The 19,585-nt window shown below is 44.4% G+C and overlaps 1 long non-coding RNA gene across 3 annotated transcripts in view; it reads right to left on the reverse strand.

Moving 5' to 3' along the window:
* Nucleotides 1-5,336: 5,336 nt before the first annotated feature.
* The window catches only part of LOC138117436 (uncharacterized), a 117,395-nt gene continuing 103,146 nt past the window's right edge, over nt 5,337-19,585 (reverse strand). For 2 of the 3 annotated variants that reach the window (XR_011154639.1, XR_011154640.1), the window contains exons 2-5: nt 15,836-16,020; nt 12,161-15,146; nt 6,450-7,171; nt 5,337-6,285 (exon numbers count right to left, since the gene is read on the reverse strand). This is a non-coding gene — a long non-coding RNA (uncharacterized lncRNA). The remainder of the gene's footprint in view (nt 6,286-6,449; nt 7,172-12,160; nt 15,147-15,835; nt 16,021-19,585) is intronic. The other variant, XR_011154641.1, reaches the window with a different exon arrangement.

Consider the following 19,585-nt stretch of genomic DNA (forward strand, 5'->3'; position numbering starts at 1 on the left):
AGCCTGGGAAGTGCTTGTTGGCACAAAGCTCAGCAGCCTCATGCTAAAATGTTTTATCTCCCCCCTGAGTTACAACTCACGTGTGCTGCTTTTCTCTGCTCCCTCGCAGTTGTGCAGGTAGCACCAGCAGTTGCAAGGGCATTGGAGAACTCAATACACTCATTTCTGTTTCTCTCCACAGTGCTTTTGAAGACTGTTTCCTTCAGCAGGAAAAAAAGAATAAGATTGGTATTCCCTTCGTCCCTTCCATGTTGCTTCACAACTGGACTTTCTTTCCAGCAATTATTCCCTCAGCCAAGAAGAGTGGAATTTTACAGCTTTTTCCGGTATTCTGTCTGAAGACGTGATTTCTTTTTTTTTCCCCTTCCCAGTTTTCTCCTATAAAATGACATTTCTTGGGTGACTAGGGACTTCTGGAGACCCTTCTCAAATATAAATCTTGATTTATGACTTCAGTTAGCCCTGGTCACAGACTTAGTTGGACTACTGGGCCATGCAAGCTCCCATGTCACCACTGGGGCTGTGTTAAGGCTGCTGGAGACTGCTCCATGGCTCATCAGGCTGCATTCCCATCATGGGACATGCCTCTGGATGCCCACCTGCTGCAGCTCAAGGATACATAAAGAAATAAGCATTCTCTAGCCTTTCTCCTCTGTGAGACAGTGTTAGTATGGCTTAAAAAAATTATTTGGAGACTTGTCCATAGACAGAAACAGGCAGTGCAAAACTGATACATGATAAATACTTTTTGCATTATAAATCTGATGGTTTAGAGACAGAAAACAGCAGGAAGAAACTTCCTGGAGGCGGTAAAGGGAGAGAAGGAGACATCTCTTTGCTTTGCTTTTCCTTTTATGTAATATTTGAAGAAAAGTGAGCTTTATTGTCTGCTAGGCCAGGCCAAATAATTTCTAGGTAGTTAATTTTGTTCTAATCTCCACCTTCTTCTCCTTCTGATACAAAGGTCTGGGAAGTCCAGATGTTTTGTGTGCACCAGTGACATTAAGAGAAATTAAAAGTGCCATCTCCTACCTTCTTTCTCTCATCACCTCCCCTTGTCACAGTCACTCACCACTCAATTGCCATTGCCCTTGGGGCAGTTGTTAAGCCAGGCTACAACTACAGACTTCCCCTCAGGTTTCCTGTATGGAAATAACCCAGCAGTGTGAAGACCTGGTGTTTGTAGTGGGACACTTCTGTGTTGACTTGCAGCGCAGCAGCCCTTTGTCAGACTATTCCTTGGAGGAATAAAACCAGCCTAAATCACCACACTTCCCCAGCACTCTGATGAGAACTGTCTGTGCAGGTTCTACCACCTACTAGAATCCCAAGGGTGATATTTATGTTGCTGTTGCTTGAGGCCTTTCCACTCTCCATCTGCCATTAGATGGCAGCAATTGAATGCGAATGAGGCTCTGCAACTCCTATTTATCCCGTGGCTTGTGCAGGGATTTCAAGCTTTTCACTTCTAGGTCAATGGTTCAAAGCTGGCCCAGGTCAGGAGGGGCCAGAGATCTTTATAATCCGACAGCTGCTCAGCGTCCTCTGTGAGAGCAGTTTGTGCATTTCCGCTTCTGATCTTGTGGACGAGTGCCCTTCTCATCACTGGCACTAATTGGCACCAGTGATGACAAACCAACAAAGAGGCGGAAGATGCTCCAAAGAGACGGAATTCTCCTCCCTGAACTCCATATGATTGGACAAAGGGGAGCACTCATCCCTGTGTACAAGCCTGCCCTCAGTAATGATGCCAGAAGAATGTGCTGGCCCCATTCCTCCTCTAAGCGAGTAACTGCCCAAAATTATCTCATTCCGGACAGGAGGGTGACAGTTGGGGTCTTTCAGCAGATAAAATTAATTTGTTATTAATTTGAGATATGATATTCGGAGAGAGTAGTGATGGCGCAATGAAATCCTGTCAAACATGTTGTAATACCTATGTTATTTACGGCCTCTGTAACTGTGGGGACAAACTCCATCCAGAACTGCCTTACAAGGTGACCTAATTTGGAAAAGAAAACAGATACAGAATTTTCTCACATTAGAGGATACCTCACTGTGACTTCTTCCCTTACAAACTTAAAGCCCTGTGAAGGACTGGAGCAACTGATACTCTCCAGAGAAACCCATGAGATAAGAACTGAGCCTAGCAAGCATGTGATCGTGATACAGTTCAAGCCTGTGAGTGTATCAGTCAGCTTGTTCTATAAAGATTTGAGAAGCGTGTCACTACGTAAATCCCTCTGGGCAGCTGGGCTCCCCTCCAACGCACAGATTTCCCTTGCTGCTAATGAATCAGCCTCTTTTGCTAACTTACCTCCAAAGCTCGTTTACTTGGAAACCAAGGGGGCTTAGGGAACAGGGTTCTCTCCGAGCATAACAATGACCTATTTTAGATACTTCTCCTCATGAGGTCACGGAGAAGGGGCAGCAAAAGAGTGCTTCTATCCAAAAGGCATTTGCTGGAATCGGTCCTATGCAATGCCAGCCATTTCCATTTTGAGACCTGACATTTCATGGTGCCAGTGCCACCACACAACAGAAAATGCCGGTGTGAGCCAGGGATGGGATCCAGCTGCCTCATTCCAAGGACACGCACCCAGGCCTGCTGCATACATGGTTATTATTCCCCCAAACAGCCCCCTTCCCATGGAAACTGGGAACCCAGAATGGAAATGCTTCACAGCACTCCCAGAGCAGGATGGCATATGAGGCCAAGGGCATGTTTCACACATCTGGGTATGTTTACATCACTGGGCTCTCTCAAGTATCATGAGCAGTACAGTAAGGAGAACACAGAAATGCATTAGGGAATCTGTCCTTCCTCACCAAGCTCTGAGGTGCTACCCATGCTGAATTAGCAGCACAGCTTACAGGACTGCAGGAAAGAGGCACCTGGTAGCCCAACAGGGAATGCTTGGAAAGAGGAAATGTTTTCATGTGCCATCCTGCCTCTGAGATGTGGGCTACTGCCCAAGCTCGGGAAGAAGCCTAGCACTTTGGGATTTTCCCACAGTTAGTGTCCTGAAGCAAAATGGGAGGAACATACAGATTATAATGTATTCATTTTGTATTTTATTTAACCCAAACCTCACCAATTTGATTACACGGCTCAGATCCCAGACTGGAACTCTGTGGTATCAGCCCATCTATGCTTGCTATCCTGCAAGGCAAGAGAGAACAATTGTCCTGTGTGACTCCAAGGACACAACATGTCTTTAGATTAGCTCCTGGTTGAACTGGAGCATTTCTGTTCGAAATTCTGTTAGGATTTCTCTATGAGGCTAAATTTAACCCATTTCAGCTTTCAGCCCCAGAATACTGTTACGTCTGTATGACTACATAAACTCATTTCCAAGCTGCCCTTTCCCTTCTTGCCATTCTCCTTGAGTCCCTCACATTAGGGCAAGCAGATCAGCTTCCACTCACTCGTGTGGCTCTCCCCAGAATTTCCCCAATTAACTAGCAACTTTCCAGTGTGCAAAACAACGGAGCCCAGTATTGGCCAGTAGTGCTGAATCCAGAGAGAGCCAAACTATCTGTGCCAGCAGACAACTTTGTTTGTCAAACCAGCCACCATTTTAGCCCTGCTAGACTTTTAAAGACTGGCACACTGGCCCATGGATTTTCATAACTGAGTGCTGGTTGTTTGCCTGTCAGTGTGTTACAGTGTCACCTCAGCCAAACAATAATAGATCTCTGCCTGTAACCCATCAGCCTACCCTGATTAATTTGAAGGGACCCGTTTTTTCCTAAATAAATGTTCACTGGCATCAATTACCCAGTTATTTTCATTCATGAGTCACCTCTGAGCTCTCCCATTATTTTGACTAATAAGACTGTCACAAACAGTGACACACAGCACGGCCTTTTTCCTGTTCTCCTGGAACATACCTGTGCTTTGCTGCCCCTGCAGGGTCCATTTCTCACCACCACCAACAGCTCAGGCTACTGAGTAAGAGCGAGAAAAACAAAATAAAATCAGTGTTTTCATGGAATCACAGAATGGTTTGAGTTGGAAGGAATCATAAAGATCATCTATTTCCAACTCCCTTGCCGTGGGCAGAGTTTTTTTTCTAGCTACCAAAAGGTAGTTACTCAGTCTGCTTCACCTCCCAAGTTTACTCATGGCAACACCAAATACGCTCTGTTCAGTTACTGCTATTTTTAGTATTAAAAAGGGAGTCATCTTCCTGACCCCTGAAAATTCAGTAAGATAACATGATGAATAATTATTCTTAGTCATCTCAGCATGTTTAATTTAGCATAACTGCACCTTTGCCAAGAAACAAGATGGCTGTAGTTATGCTGAGCACTGCAATTAGTTCCCTGTAGCTCACACCAGAGCATGAGGTAAAAGCTGTACTCAGTATTTCTCAGTTTCCCAGTTTGCAGTGATCACTTCAAGATACCTTGAGGAACCATTCAAGAATACTTAAACTTCCAGTGCCCTGGTACAGAACACAGCCTCATGATGGGTTTTTTAGCTGCTCGGAGTATGATGGAGCTGGCAGGAGGAAATCTTTCTGCTGGGATGTAGCAGCTCCAAAAGTAGGTAACAAGAGCATCATTTCTTCTATTCAGTTCTGCCTGGAACTGATACCTTAAAGTAAGGCAGCGATGCTTGTACTCAATTCTTTTTTTTATAGCTCTTAAAATAAACCATCTTTCAAAACCAGTCAGTTTTGCAGAAACTTGGATACTATTGAACATATTTGGAGCTGTGTCACTGCCCTCAAGGAAGACGAACAAAGCAACCTTTCCCTACAGATAAATGCCTCTTGCTTAAGAGGAATTAAATTTAGACACTTATTCCTTAGGGCACAGTTGTACTGAAATGAATTTTAGTAAATGACTTACAAATGATCGTTTTTAAATGTTCTGGTTTGTTGGGACACTTCCTCAGGAAACTGTTTCATTCTTACCTTTTGCTGATCTGTATTATGAATTGTTGCCTTTGATTTCTTAGCTGTTTGCTGCTGCAAATAGCCACAAACTTTCCTCTCTGAACACTTTCCAGAAAAGCTGAATCTTTCTTGAGAAAGGATCTGGGAAGTCCAAACAATATTGTTTAGCAAAACAAAATATGCACTGAAAGTATCCCAAAGATCACTGTAAGAAATGGTCTCAAGCTTGGCAGTCTTAGCAGAAAACTCGGGGTGTAAAGAGGACTATGAAGTCTGAGCATGGACACACTCATTACCAGAACCAGGCTTTTAAAAAACCTGGCTATAGCCGTAGGCTTTCAGGAGCACCTTTCCAAAGGAATTGTCTAACAAGGCAGGTGCATTCTGTGTACTCTGTCTCAAGACTTGCCAAATGAATATGCAAACTGGATGTTGTTATTATGCAAATATATTTTAATCCCCAGACATCTCAATGCAAAACTCCCATAAGGCAGCATTTAGACCTTTTGGAAACCACGGGAGGCACCAAGGTCTGGGTACACACCTCTGACAACACCCTCAGACTGTGCTCTTTACTCAGCCAGCCCTTGGGCACCTGGGGGACCAATGTCCTACCACTGCTGTGGAACAGACACACACAGGTGTCACAGATCACCTTCTAAGAGCAGAATCTGCTTGTGGGTTGGGTGGCAGGGAAGGCATTTCAGCAGCATGAGAAAAACAGAGTCATATTTCCTCCAAGGATCCTTGAGCAATTTACAAGCTTCCTCAAGCAGATTTATTTGTTAGGTAGTATTCTGAAAAGATGATAAATGTTACATAAAGGTCCTGATGCTGCTGTTATTAGGCCCCAAATGGCAGGTTATGGAACCAGACTCAATCCCCTTCAAAGTGCAGATAGGGAGGGTTTTTTCTCCCCATCAGTTACCATGCACTCACATGGTACTTCCCTGGCTGTAGGCCTGCACACCTGCAAACTCTTGCTCATGATATCATTTATTTGTGCAAATCCTAATCTAATGAACTCTCCTCACTGAAAACCATCAGCAACAACCTTTTCAGCACTTTCAGTTCTATTTCAGTCATGACTTTTCTCCTTTTTCTCCCACACACCAAGAAAAGCACCCAGTTTCTTTTCCCCATCAATGTGCTCTCCACAGGCAGGAGAAAGGGATGCTGCTCGTCCTTAGGCACTGCAGCCCTGTTCAGAGCATGTCAGCCACAGGCAGAGAGAAATGAGGGGGAAAACTTGTGTCCCTGCTCTGCAGCTGGGCTGCAGCATGTCAGCCTGGTCATGTATTGAGTAGGTTTGCAGCTGCTTGTTACTCAGCTCCACAACACAGGCTGATCAGGCTCGCTGGGGCCGTGCCAGGCTCTCCTGAAAAGAAAAAAAAAAAGGAAAAGGTATTTATTTATAACTGGCTTGTAAGATGGAAAAGTGGTTTCTATATTTAATAGAAAGTGTTCCCAGAAGATTAACCCTGGTAGTATTGGGTTTGGGGACATGATGAGTTCTATTTGAGCATTATCTACTATACTTACCATATTTCCTGGTCCAATCCTCCACAGAGTGGAGTCCAATAGCATAATTGTTTACTGGTTAGAGAGGGAATAGTTTATTCTTAACCTGACAGAAGATCCAGACTTAGAATTGTACAGTCGAGAGGAAAGGAAGACAGTAACTTTCAAGGTTTGCCAAGTTCTTATTTTATATTTGAAAAAGAGAATTAGTGTTTGAATACACTCGATGCTTTGTGCTGCAGCCATCAGTACCACATGAGCCCCTGTCCTGTGATACTGCAGTAAGATCACTTCTGCCTTTTGAGGCCAAATTCAAGGGCACATTCTCACCTCAACAGCAAGCTCAGAAACACTGCAAAAGATCTTCTGGGTGGATGCATGCTTCAAAGTAAGTTTGAGCATGTGTTCATCAGTAGCTCCATGCAGTGAGGCGATGCAGGAACTGCGGTGCCCATGTGCAGAAAACAGCTGGATGCAGGCAGACACTGCTGCTGGAGCTGCCCTGCCAACACCTCACAGCATCTCTGCAACCAGTCTCCTGCCACCATAGCACAAAGGCAAAAGACACTGTGAGAGAAGGGCTGTCAAACATGGGTGCAAACTGAAGGAAAGAAGTTCCTTACACAGATGATCTCCGAGTTCCAGCCTGGGTAGATTACATTCTTCAAATTTGCTTCACCATTTCTTCTTCAAAGGTATGCAGTGCATGATCCCTCTACCCTGCTGTGAACTGCTGTGCCAGGCTGTGAAAAAAGCACTGCTGTAACATTCAGTCCCAGACATGAGTACATTCCTGGAGCAGGAGACACTATTTCTGTGCATTTCCTTCTACACAGACCAGCTGAGCTTGTTTTGAAACTGACTTTCTATTTGTGAGAGACTTTGGGGATATTTGGATTAAACCTACACATAGATCTCCCTTTCCAACTTAGGCTGCACTTCTCTTGTGGTGCATTAAAGAAATTGAGACACAAGAAGCTCTAATTAACCCACACAAAGCTATGGACATATCTGTAGAAGACTCCAAGCAGAAAAAAAAACCTGTAACCCCTAGACTGTACCACTTTTCATTATTCTCTAACCTCTTCTTCTCCAGCCCCTTCTCCCTAATAATGAGGAACATCCTTCCAGACTCAGACTCTAATCTGGACTGTTCATATACCCCACCATGCAAAGAGATCTCATCCCGACATGGCAAGCCCAGATACTCTATCAAAGTAGCTTAGAAATCTGATTACATACAAGTGTGTATATTTGTAACATTACAACACCAGAGATAAATATAATTCTAGGAAATCTTGGTTGTTCTCCTTTCGTTTGCAGCCTGGACAAAGGGAGAAGTCTGCCTGTTCTTGCTTGCGTCCCACCACTCACTTGGTGCAGGGAAATTCTCAGTTCCTGAATGCAAGAAGTGCCTGGTCAGAGAGGGGCCTGCCCAGGGGTGTACAACCCACATGCTGCCTTCAAGTCTCATACCAGCACGCTGAGAGTAGCCATCACATGCCTTGGCTTTTCAAGACTGTGCCTACAGTCTTACTCCATCCTCTACACACTCCTGCCCACAGGGAGAACCATTGCTTGCCCGCATCAGCAGTGAGAGGTTTATATTAGATGCAGAGCCCTTCTGATTTAGAAACAATGAGCAGCCACAGCATATGATATATGCTAAGCAGCTCTTCAATCTATTTACCAAAAGCTTTAATATGACTCTGAAGGATATTGGCAGTGCTGGGCACTTCAAAGGCAGCACAGCCCAGCTGCTGAAAAAGCAAGTTTGGAAGAGGCAAAGTAAACTAGCACGTGCTGCTTGTGTGAGCAGCATTTTAGTCTCCTGTGTCTCAGTCTTCTCATGTATGCTACCAGGATAATTACAGTTAACAACTGAGCACAGTCTGTGGTAAAGCTTTCTTAAACATTTGGGTGATAAAAGCTGCCGACAACATTTATGGATTTTCATTCCATTAGCAGTTAGCTTTTACCACAAATAGGACCCAAACCAGCTTTGATATCTTAAGATGAGATCTATTTATGTATCTGTGTGCTAAGCAAAAAAACAGAGTCCTTGAAATGACAGACAAACAGGTTTCTCTGTGTGGAGAGCCAAGCTGCTGAGGAGAACCAATCTGCTGAGCACCATGTGTTTAATGTTCTCCTGTGCCACAAGAGACAGACACTGGTGAATAGACACTGCCCTGTCCTGCCTGGAAGCTCTGACCTGGCAGCAAAGTGGTTTGGAGTAATGGGAGCCATAACAAGTATATGAGACCTGAGCTTTCCATATCTGTGGGGTGTGTGGAGCCTGTGCAGCACTGTCAGTAGTACATTACGTCCCGTGACCTGCCCTGTAATAATAAGCCTGAATGGATGGTGACATTAAGACCAGGGGTAAATGTTTTGCAGTGTGCACTCCAGGATGGAGGTAATAATTTAATGAGCTTTTGAAGAATTTGCACCCTTCCAGAAAACTCTGGCTGGGAATGAGCTTTAAAACAACTTCCTTCCCATCTATAACACCAAGGGACTATCACTCTGGTTGAACAAATACCACGTCACAAGTACCAGAGAGAGTCTTGTGTACAGGTGAAAAAAAGATCTTGCCAAAGCTCCCCTTACTTTTCAGATTGCTATATAATCAAATATACTTCATTAACTTGAACTGGAAGAGCCCTCAAAGTCACTTGCACTTTTTCCAAGCAAACTGGCTTAAATAAAGGTAAATGTTCCAACCTTCCACAAACAGAGCACTTCCTAGAACATCTCTTTAATGCTATAGACAGTGACTATCTTCTCACTGTCAAAATCTAGTTATGTCTGCAGATGTACTGCAACCTCCCTTCTCCTTCTTTGTCCACTTAAACATCCTTTGGGATCTTTTGCTTTATTCTGTTGTTCATTAATACATCAGCTTAATTACCTACGCTGAAATGGTAACAAGTACCCAGAAGGACATGGTAAATTTGACTTCGGCTTAGGAACAGCTTACAGACTACAGAGGTAATGAAGCATCAGGCCAGCATGCCTCCAGTAATTGAGATCTTTACAGACATAAACATCTACACACAGGTAGCTGCAGCAGAGGATGGATGAGCAGGCTTTTAGAGATGCCTTCCCACTCCACAGTTTGTTAATTAGCTATGATAAACATCGACTACCCACTTTCTGAAAGCAATGAAGTGTAAGCAACTAGAAATACATCCTTTTGTATTTTATAAATTGCAGTTGACTGCATTTCTCATTCTCAGACACTCAATTGAGTTGCTCTGGTTTACTGAGCTACTGCACATCAGCTGAGCTACATAAATCTTTGCTTTTCACAGATAAGGGGGAAAATATAAGCTGTGAGCACTGTTAACCCAGATGAGTAATGCTAAAGCCCCTGACTGCATGTCAAAATTTAAACAGGCTGGATCAAACCCATTAAACATTAGGAATGCCAGAGAGCCAGGGAGCAAATCATCAAATCCATCTTAAACACATCTCTTCAGATGGGACCCAGTAAAAGTGCTCATTGTTCTCTGCTGGCTACAGAAGGAATCTGCCTTAAACACTGAATTTTAAAGTAAACAGACAACAAGAGTCTTGGAAGAAATCTCCAGCACTATACAAACCCTAGTAACAATGCTCACCTCTGCTTGTACGTGGATGTGCTGGTTTTGGTTAAACAAGGACAAGGAGAAAGGCTTTTATCTCAGAATGCAGTGAACACAAGATCCAAGTGGCTTTGGGGTTCATGCCTGTGGACTGAGGTGGATTTCTTCTCATCTGGTTAACTACTCTTTTGGAAGAACTGCTTATCTCAGCCCTGCAGCTATGCAGGGAGGTTTGCATTCAGAAGAACACTGAGAGCCTCTCAAGGGAAACCTGCCCAGCATTTTCCCACATTACAGCCTTAATCCTCAAAGTTCACACTGTAAGTGCCTCAGCTCACTTTGTCTTTTGCACATGGCAATGGATTCTTCGCAAAGAGACACTGAAATATGAGTGTTTAGCATTCCTTTCCTGAGCTTCACAATGTGATCCTTTTAGAGCAAGGAATAAGTAAAGCCCACGATGAGATATACTGATATGGCTTGGTTGAGTTTCCCAGAGTAAAATACACATCACTTACTCTTCCTTGTCCCACAGCTGTTTTGCTTGCCAGTATCTGCCCAACATCCTGTCCTGTCCCAGGCAGCAGAAAGTTCACTGTCTATCTCTGTCTACTTACAAGTAGAAATCTTACTTACAAATCCATCCTCTCCACAAGTAGTACTGACACTTTCATACCATGTTCATTTTTCAGTGCGTTACTTCTCCTTTACCTATGCCCAAATAAATTAATCCTCAAGCTCAAAATTAATCAGAAGATTTAAGCCTTTGGAAATGGAGAGCAAAATTGGAAAGGGGTGGACTAACCTGGTTTGGTGTTGCAGAGCGGGCTGGATGTCAGAGCCCTGCGCTGCGGTCACAGCCAGCACTGTCACACGGCAGGCACACAACGCGCCCCGGGGCAGCAGCTGCTCCACAGCTGGTGCAGGGCTGGCTCTGGCTCCCTGTGCTCCCAAGCACGGCCACTCAGTGTGTTTTGGCAGCGCGTGTGGCTGACAGTCACTCAAGTTTGGCCACAGAGCAAGTGCAAAAGGAACAGAGGTGGTTGCAAGAAGCAGCTCTTTTTTCTTCCCACCTCCATCCTCTGTGTGTTGAGATGAAGAATAAAATCGTCACCTTAATTCGAAAGTCTTCTTCAGACAGAGAAACCTGACCTGTCCCTAGGCAGGACAACATTGCCAGATTAGATTGACTACAACCAGCTATAGACAACAGTGCTTCTGGCAGAGGTTCTCAAAACACATTCCCATTAAGGACTTCCACCCTCATCTCATTCATTTCCCGAAGAGTGGAAGCCTGCTGTCAGAGGGACATTGATGGCTAAAGGGATAAATGTCCTTCAGGACATAAAATTCATTACATGTTTCCAGAAATGATGAGCTAACCTGCTAAACCGTTTGCAGTGAGAACATCTAATAATGGAGTTGTGCATCCCACAGGGATGGAAGATGGGGCACAAGATGATAACATTTTCCCCAATAGCTGAGAACAAGACACTTAAGACAACATTTTAATTAGCTGCTTCTACCTAGGTCCTTATGAGAGTGTACAAGCTGAGGAACACTTTCTCCTCCTGTCCCAGTTCAAGATAAGATCAAGTTGTAAATACAATCCTAGCTTGAAACTCACAAGCCAGCACTCCTGTCTCCAAAGCTAGCCACTGGCAAAAACACCACTGAGTCTGAGTCAAGTGAGGCCAGAGACTGACGCCAGGATGGTCACCCTTCCTAACACCATAGTCAGCTTCCTAACACCACCCCTGTTTGGGGTGGCTGGAGCTGGAGTTTCAGTGCTGGCCTTTGTCCATGGAAGTGAAAGCCAGAATTATGATAATGACAACAAAAATATCTAGCACTTCAGCCTCAAAGAGTGGGGTGGGTGGTTCAGTCAGTGCCTAGCTAATCAATGGCACAATATGAACCATGCCATCAATTATTCATACAACATCTTTGCAAGCTACACATGAAAATAGCCTGTGGGGTTGATAGGTATATTCAGATTTATTTTGCTCTAGAGTTTCTGCTATTGCTAGATTCCCCAAACAACAGTAGCAGCAACACATTTTGTTAAAGGGTATTGTTATGATCTAGAGGCAAGCTGGAGGAGAGGTGGGAATGGATACTCCTAAAGTGATCATTTCTTACTTTGTATGTGGCTTTCTGAGCAATTCTTGTGTGTCTTTTTACCCTCCTGCTGAGGGATTTGGCTGGAAACATTCTCATCAGCTGCACTGCCTCCTTGATTGTTGGAGGCATTTCCTTGGTGACCAGAAAGTGGCACAGAGGAGTAATTGAACGTGAACCCTTTAAAGGGCTGGCACAATCCCAGTAAATGAGTGATCAGAAAAGCCACTCTTCTGAGCAGCCTGAGAGGAAGGAGCTTTTTGTGAAGCAACCAGACTGGGAACAGAGGCTCAGGTTTTTTAAGTCGGAAACTTCTTGTCCAGAGGATCAAAGTAGGTGCATAAAGAAACACAGAATGAATGTGTCAGAGTGCAAGAGATGCCTGCAGAAGATGCTTCCTTTCCTTCTTGGCTCAGGTAGGGGAAGTTTGCTCGACACACATCACGCCACTCTTACAAAGGAGCTGATCTTGCTATGTGCTGTAGGGCTTTGGCTTTCACACTCATCAGTGACTGGAGGTCACCCAGTATTTTGCAGGAACATGTTTCCTGGAAGGGTCAGGTTCTAAAGCATCTGATGTCCAGTCCTTTCTTTGCTCTTAAACATGTCACATTGTTTTTAAAAGGATCAAGCTCACTCCGGGGCAAAACACCCTTAGGATTTTTCTCAGTGCAGAGAGCTGTGCTATGTGTTTACTCTTCAGTGCACTCCTGTGGATCACATACACACTGTGGGCTGGAAAAACCTCACAATGCTCCTTGTACTGTCTTTAACTCAAGACCAACAGGCTCTTCTGCTTATATCACAGCCAAGTTTAGATAATTTGAAATAGTCTCATGAATCTCAGCAAAATCTGGCTTAACCAATCTCATTTCCTTCCTTTCCATAGGCAGTTTGCATTAATTTCTTGAGCTACAGTCAATCCACAGCCATCTCCTTCCTGAAACTCTGCTGGTTTGCTTTGAACTTCTCCTCCTGGAAGGGTACAGTGTTAAATGATCAGGTTATGGTTGGCCCCTGAGCACTTTGGTTGGGGGCAGAGGGATGTCATGGTTTCATGGCAATTACTACAATCAGAGAGACTTTCCATCACTTGTGGTAATTTAAATTACGACCCTTCTTCTAAAATGTATCTTTATAGCTCCCATATAAACAGAGGACTTGCTCCAGGAATTTTTGGATGTGATTATTTGTCCTATGTCATGGAAGTCAGAGGGTTTGGTCATAATGGTCCCTTCTGGCCCTAACATTTATTAATATATGAATAATTTCCTTTAGTCCTGTCATCTGGTCTCCATTGTGGCACTAGCTCTTTTCATAACAAAGCAAGGGGTCCATCATGTCTTGGAGAATGGAAGGAACAGAAAATTACAGCAGGAACACCCTGAAATAGTGGAGAGGCTGTCACAGGCCTGATTTCAAGTACACCTCATTATCCAAAGGCAACTGGTGATTTTTTCCCAGTGTTGGATGAAGTGGATTTATTGAGCTCCAGTGTCAGTTAGTAGTGAATGTACCTTCCTGAAGAGCTGACCTTGCAGCACTGGGGGGTTGTTCTGTCTGACTGACAGATCTGGAGGAAGCCCACCGAGGCCTGCACCTCAGGTGTATAATGAGTCATGTCAAATATACCATAATTAACTCTCTGGGCACAGTCATGAGTTCTGTTGATAAATCCCAAGGAACAGGAGCTCACAGGCACTCAGCCTCTCTGGATACTGAAGCTCTGTAGGGCTCCTTACACCTGAATATGTGAAGTTTATCAGGGATTTGTGCATATATATTGAGTCTCTCCCTCTAGCACCAATCAGCAAAATTCTCCCTAGCATTGTATCTGGAAGCCCTCTCAACAGGGTAATTTAGGAAAGCAAAGTCATTCCTCAGGAGTGATCAATCCAGTCATTGCTCCACATGGAAACCACATCTTCCTTTATATTTTCTCACAGGAATGAAAATCTGGCTTTGAAACTGGAGTCATACACAGATGTTTCTAAACACAGAAAGTCACGATGACCCTCCCCACACCAGGAAAACCACCTGCCTGGGAGATCATTGAATCCTGCAGCCTCCTGGAGGGCTCCAGAACATCTTCAAATGTTGTGAAATGAAAAACTGAAAGAAAATCCTGAATACTGACTGTTTAGGTTGCAACACAACTCCAGCCCAGTTCTAGGAAAGTCATGCTTTGCCTCCTCTACAGAGATGTTTCAGAGATGCTCCTCTGAAGGAGGCTCAGACACTAAGAAGCATGAAATAAGACACTTGGAAGTGGCAAATCAATTCCATCTTCATCAGTAACAGGGAATTAACTGCTAATGGCTAATAGCTGACTGTAATTACACATTAAGTGTAGTAATGAATGAAGATGAGAAACATGAGAGCCTTCATATGCAAAATTACCCAAATTACACAGTCCTTTCGGTTTTCCAAATAGTCAGTCAGCAACCTCATGAAAAAGGCTCATAATCAAAGGGATTTCTGCATTTTGTTGTTCCTACAGGTATCCCAGAAAAGGCAGCATGGTTTCCCCAGAAGTCCAGGGCTGCATCTCAAGCCTAATTTATCTTTTTGCAGCTGAATCAGCAGTCTGGGCCAATAGCTGGGACAACACGTTACATCAAACAGTAATAAACCTGAAGTCTGATGGTAAAGCTGATTGACAAGGAAGAAATTTCTTGTTCTATGGATATTGCCAAAGTAAAAGCATCTCTCAGAAGAGAGATCCTCCTTCTGCTGTCTCCAGAGAGCTTCATGTGCCACTGAGAACAACCAACCTTTTTATTTCCTGGTCTATTCACCACCTCTTCTCAAAGGTTGTTCTGGCAGGGTGGCACCTTTCTGTAAATGCAGGAGCATAGGCTGGATATTCCCCTTTTCTGGAGAGATTCAGAGGCCTGGCACCAGCAAAGAGGACTGTGGCTACCACTAAATGTCACCATGCAATCTGGGAATCTCTCCTCTGCAGGGACAGCAATAAGCTCTTGGCAACTCTTCCACCGCTGGTTCCCTAATAGCAAAACATAACATTAATCAGAATATTTCCCATGCTTATTTTCCATGTGGCTCTAAGCATGGTCTCACCCACACTCTCTAGGAATAGTCAGAAAATAACCCAATTGGTTAAAACATAGGCTGGATCATAGGGTGGTAAGAAAGGAACTGGATGGGTTGTGCACAAGTTCCCAGACTCCAGGGGAGTTTGGGAACTAGTCTGAGTGGTAGCACCAAAAAAGGGAAGCTCAGGATGTGGAGAAAAAGACCAGAACAAAGCCTGTGACTGTGTCCAGGAAGTAGCTGCAACTTGACGACTCTCATTAGTGCCACTGAAAGGAAAAGAAAGCCTCTGTGCACTCAGACAAGTTTCTCCTTGTTGACATGATTTTCATGTGCCACGAGCTCCCTGGCTCACTTCAGGGGCTGGTTTACCTCATTCCTCACAGACTTGCTTGAGCCTGTATCAGACATACTCCCACTCTCCATCCTTCTTTCACACCCCCTCCTCCATTTGCTTTCATGCCACCTCTCTGCCACCCTTTTTTGCAGCACCATCTGCCCAGAATGGATTTGTCTGTTTTTCCTCAAACCAAGTTCATCCTGAGAAACAAGTACACGATTTGAGAGAGTCCAAAATCAAAAGCCAGGCTAATGATAAAAGAAAATCCATCTTTCTGACTGTCCCTCATTCAGAATTCTCACCTGGCAGACACGTTTTCAACTCCTTGTCAGAGGATTGTTTCATCTGCTGGATATGCATTTCACTCCACAAGCCAGTTCTTCCCCAGGTGTCTTTCACGTGGGGTCTTCCATGCCAAGTGACAAACTGCCACCTTTGTGTGAGATAGTGGCAGCAGTTCAGAGAGAACAAGCTTGGAAGCAGCAGGCTGGAAGGAAAAGAGCAGGAAAAACTTTGAGATGGAAGGGGAGTTGTTTGAATCCCTTCCATCAAACTCCAGTGATGAAGGGGGGAAAAGAAAAAAAACAAAGAAGATAAATGCTCTGCATACCAGAACTACAGCCAGTGAAAGTCAGCACTGCTCTACTGCCATGTGGATGACTTCAAACCCTTGCCCCTCCCATGGGCAAAGTCCTACAAAGTGCAGATCCACAGACACACAGGACACCTACATCCTAAATGCAGAGCAAATTAAATCCCAGCTGCAAAAAAATCAATGCATGGCTCCAGTGGTGCAGTGTAAATTTGCACTGACTTTTTGCATTAACAAGTATATGTTTTATAAAGTAAATCTCAAGAAAGGAGTTTTCAGAAACTAAAATCGAGCCAAGTTGCAGCCAGCTTCTCAATTCCCTCAGCACCCTTTACTTAGGCAGCTTTCCAATTAGTGTCAATGAAAGTTTTGCCTGAGTAGTGACAAAGTAAAAATAGACTCAGAATTATCAGGATTCGACCCAGAGCCTTTAATACACAGAAATAGACAGACCCACACACCAACATGCACAGAGAGGGCAAACCTCAGGAGTGATAATGAGCTTTGCTTTTTCATCAGCCATAAAAATATGAGCTATGCCGCCAGTACATTCCACAATAGGGCAATATTTATATTTGATCCCTGCAGTGGTTTCATGCTGCACATTACATAAGCCAGTCATTCCCCATACAGTAATGGAAACAGACAGCATTTGCCATGGTTTATTTTTTGCATCAGGCATTCTTTGCCAGGTACTCATGGGAAGCAAGATGGCAGGGGAATGGCACTAGATTTCCCCTGTGCAGACTCCAGGGAGGCCATGAACAAGCGGTGCAGGAGTTTTGCTATTTTTTTGGAACTCATGCAGGAGCTACTGGCTCATCTCACCCCCTTTGCATACCTAGAAGGTGTCACGTGCTACGAGGGCATATTTGCTGACAGAACATATTTGGCCCCAGTGCCCAGAAAATACTGGTCTCTGCAGTGAGCTCCTCTCCTTCTACCTGTGTGAATGGGATTCAAACAATCCTCGAGGTGACATCACCCTTCCCCCAAGTGCCATTATTTTCCTGTGATCTCTACTAGAAAAGCACCACACTGTAGAGAATGAGTTGAAAGATAGGTTGACCCCTTCACTGAGCCGTAGGCTGTGGGATAAACTTCTAGGCAGAGTAAAGTGAAAAATTCAATGTTATTAAAAGGGACTGACTATTTAATATTGACACCAGCATTAACTACACAAAATAGCTACTTGGTGACCTCTTGTGAGTCCATCCACCACCATACTCAGGTTATACAAATATAGGACTCTAAAAGAAAACTTGGATCTGAAGATGCCATTACAAATTTCACTTCCACCCTGGGTTTAGACCCACTACAGATGTGGGATCATCCAGCAACATTGCTTGTTCTCTAATATTTTTTAGAATCTGTTCTTCAGGATTGGGTTTGGGCAGATTATTTCCTGCTGTTAGACATTCTTAGAGGGTGAAAGTTGAACCATCAAGAACTTCACGGAGCTGTAGTATTGTTCTTTGAGCCTTTTGGAAACAGGCTGGAAGAAAAGAAGCTGCCTAAGCCATCTCTCCCATGTTAAAATAGGATCACTCAAGCCTAGAATAGAAACCATTCTTGTTATATCTGAGCAAGCCACTCTGTGCACCAGGTGCTGAATATCCTGAACCCCAGAGGCAGCACCGAGGAGCTGGGAGCATTTAGCCTTTGACAGGCTGGGCCCTAAGCTTGAGCTTACACAGAACAGCATCTTTCCCTGTGTCTCACCCCATGCTTACACAGTGCTGAGAGCCTTGCAGAGGGCTTGGCAGGCAGGGAACCTCATGCTCCACAATTTGCAAGCTGTGCCCAATGCTGCCTGGGCAGACTGCTAACATCTGACTGCAACAACAAGGTCAGGGAAAGAACTGGGATGGAAGAGCTTGGAACATGCCCCCTGATGAGCTAGAACAGCCTGGAAGCAGCTTGAAGGTTTTATTATCAGGGATCAGAAGACAGCAATGGACTTTAAATCTGTCTTTTCTCTGTAACCTGTGTAAACTGCTTTTCTTGGTGCTTAATTGCTTACAAACTGTGATGGGACACAACGGCTGGCATTTTTCATGTCTTTTGCTTCCAGCAAACAAGCACGATTATTTTTTGCATCCTTGCTGGAAAGAACAGAGCAGACTGTACTCCAGGACTTAGTCACCTTAGGACATATGATCACCATTCATATGTGTCACAGTCAGACTTACACCAGCCTGTTAGCAGAGCTGGAATAGTAAAGGCAGCGAGAGACAAGCTGCATTTCCACAACCCTCCAGCTGTCAAGAGGAGCAGAGACTGACAGAAATAAGCTACATAGAGGAGACAGGCCAAACCAGAAATAATCCATCATGTGCCACAGTTCCCAGATTCCTCAGGATCCTTTCTGAGGAATCTGATGTCAGGCATTGAGCATGTCAGCACGACTTGCACTTTGGGGATTTTCCATCTGTAGCTGCTGTTTCTGATATTACACACAGGGTTACCACTGACATGGAACACTTTAGGAACAGCTGGAGGAGCAGTGGCCAACCCTCCTTTGCATACTGAAAGTTTTGCATGGCCAACAGCCACAAGACACATTCTGCAAGGCTGGGAATATCTCAGAGGCAAAGATAGCAGCTTCACTGGGGTCTCACTGCTCTCGTGCGTGTTGGCACCAGGTTGAACATGCAGTGAATAGCAGGCTTAGCCCCCTCCTGGCTGACTGCTAGAGAGATCTGAAGTCACAGAGAAGCCCTCAGAGCCCCACAGACCCCCATTGCTGGTTGTGTGACACAGTCAGTGCGTGAGGAGTTGTACTTACAAGGCAGCTGTGGCTCCATAGCCACACAACCATCTTGAGAAAATCAAGGCATTAATGAGGGGAGTCAAGTAAACAGCCAGAGAGAGGCAGATCTGTATTTCTTAGTCCAAGTGGAACATCTGGGCCAATTTTGAGGGGAGAGTAGCTTGGAGTTTTCAATATCTGGTTTGACCAGCAAAACAGACCTCAGAGAAAGCAAGAGCAAAAGAGAACAAGGATGTTACAAAAACTTCTCCCCACTTTCCCTGTTACAACTTTCTAAAGAGTCATTTAAGATGGAGCTTAAACCACTACTTCTACCTTTCTCCCCCCTAGAAGACCCCTTTGCTAAAAATTTTTGGAAGGGACAAAAATCCAAAACGCACACATGTTCCTTCAACAACAGATGACATTTCTTTTCTGCCCCAAACCTGGCCATCAGTCTTGTCCTGCTCTTTCCCTCTAAGGTAGATGTTGAATTCCTGCAGATGGGACCAAACTCTGCTGCCAGCCGGTTCTGGCAAGTCATAGAAAGGGAGCAGGAATCCAGAGCATGGCCCTGGCCTGGAGACACTAGTCAGGAAAACAGTCCCACAGAAACTGAAATCTGGATCACCCTGACTGCACACATGGACATTTCCCCATCACTCCTCCACTCGCTCTTCGTCTCCATTCCTATCTATTCACAACCAT

This window comes from Aphelocoma coerulescens, chromosome 12, assembly GCF_041296385.1.
Source record: "Aphelocoma coerulescens isolate FSJ_1873_10779 chromosome 12, UR_Acoe_1.0, whole genome shotgun sequence".
NCBI lineage: Eukaryota > Metazoa > Chordata > Aves > Passeriformes > Corvidae > Aphelocoma > Aphelocoma coerulescens.